The following is a 1,826-nucleotide window of genomic DNA, read 5'->3' as shown; positions in this document are numbered from 1 at the left end:
TTCTGACTTCACTCTGTATGACAGACTCTAGGTCCATCCACCTCACTACAAATAACTCAGTTTCGTTTCTTTTTATGGCTGAGTAATATTCCATTGCATATATGTGCCCCATTTTCTTTATCCATTCATCTGTCAATGGACACTTAGGTTGCTTCCATGTCCTGACTATTGTAAATAGAGCTGCAATGAACATTGTGGTACATGACTCTTTTTGAATTACGGTTTTCTCAGGGTATATGCCTAGTAGTGGGATTGCTGGGTCATATGGTAGTTCTGTTTTTAGTTTTATAAGGAACCTCCATACTGTTCTCCATAGTGGCTGTATCAATGTTGTTTACATTCCCACCAACAGTGCAAGAGGGTTCTCTTTTCTCCACACCCTTTCCATCATTTATTGTTTGTAGATTTTTTGATGATGGCCATTCTGACCAGTGTGAGGTGATACCTCATTGTAGTTTTGATTTGCATTTCTCTAATGATTAGTCATGTTGAGCATCTTTTCATGTGTTTGTTGGCAATCTGTATATCTTCTTTGGAGAAATGTCTATTTAGGTCTTCTGCCCATTTTTGGGTTGGGGTGTTTGTTTTTTTTGATATTGAGCTTCATGAGGTGCTTGTGTATTTTGGAGATCAATCCTTTGTCAGTTGCTTCGTTTGCAAATATTTTCTCCCATTCTGAGGGTTGTCTTTTCGTCTTGTTTATGGTTTCCTTTGCTGTGCAAAAGCTTTTAAGTTTCATTAGGTTCCATTTGTTTATTTTTGTTTTTATTTCCCTTTCTCTAGGAGGTGGGTCAAAAAGGATCTTGCTGTGACTTATGTCAGAGTGTTCTGCCTATGTTTTTCTCTAAGAGTTTTATAGTGTCTGGCCTTACATTTAGGTCTTTAATCCATTTTTAGTTTATTTTTGTATATGGTGTTAGGAAGTGTTCTAATTTCAAAAATATGGAATGCTTCACGAATTTGTGTGTCATCCTCGTGCAGGCGCCATGCTAATCTTCTATGTATCGTTCCAATTTTAGTATATATGCTGCCAAATTGAGCCCCTCTGATGTTTTTCTACACTCTATTTTATCTACCTCTACTCTAATGTTTGTTAGTTTCTTCCTTCTGCTAGCTTTGGGTTTAGTTTGTTCTTCTTTTTCTCATTCCTTAAGTTGTAGAGTTACGTTGTTGATTTGAGTTCTTTCTTGTTATAGCTATAAATTTCCACCTTCGCATAACGTTTGCTGTATCATGTAAGTTTTGACATGTTATATTTTCATTTTTACACATCTCTAAGTAGTTTCTAATTTTCCTTGTGATTTCTTCTTTGATCTATTGGTTGTTTAAAAGTGTGTTGTTTAGTTTCCACAGTATTGTGAATTTTTCAGCTTTCTTTATGTGTTCTTTTTTTTTAAATTTCTAACTTCATCCTGTTGTGGTCAGAGAAAATATCTGTCATAACTTTGTATGATATCATTTTTTGTCTACTGAGACTTAATTTGTGTCCTAACATATGGTCTACCTGGAAAATGTTCCATGTGCACTTGAGAAAAATGTGTATGCTGTTGTCATTGGGTGGAATGTTCTGTATATTCTTGTTAGATCTAGTTGGTTTATTGGGAGTGAGGCATTGAAGTCTCTATTATTGTAGAACTCTCTATTTCTCCCTTCAAGATCTGCCCAGTTTTGCTTCATGTATTTTGATAGTCTGTCATTGGGTGTGCAAATGTTTATAATTGTTATATCTTCTTGCTCTACTGAGCCTTTTATTAATATATAATGTCCTTCTTTGTCTTTTGTAACCTTATATGATTTAATGTCTACTTTGTCTGATATTAGTATAG

General features: G+C 34.8%; 1 non-coding gene across 1 annotated transcript; it reads right to left on the bottom strand.

Moving 5' to 3' along the window:
- Positions 1 to 936: 936 nt before the first annotated feature.
- LOC113628998 (U6 spliceosomal RNA) lies at positions 937 to 1,043 on the bottom strand. The gene has a single exon (XR_003436322.1). It is a non-coding gene; the product is annotated as a U6 spliceosomal RNA (small nuclear RNA).
- Between the last annotated feature and the right edge of the window lie 783 nt (positions 1,044 to 1,826).

This window comes from Aethalodelphis obliquidens, unplaced genomic scaffold (genome assembly GCF_003676395.1).
Source record: "Aethalodelphis obliquidens isolate GAN/ISIS:26980383/991018 unplaced genomic scaffold, ASM367639v1 scaffold25, whole genome shotgun sequence".
In the NCBI taxonomy this organism is placed as follows: Eukaryota; Metazoa; Chordata; class Mammalia; order Artiodactyla; family Delphinidae; genus Aethalodelphis; species Aethalodelphis obliquidens.
Note: the sequence above shows the minus strand (reverse complement) of the source record. Positions and strands in the feature narration are given on the sequence as shown.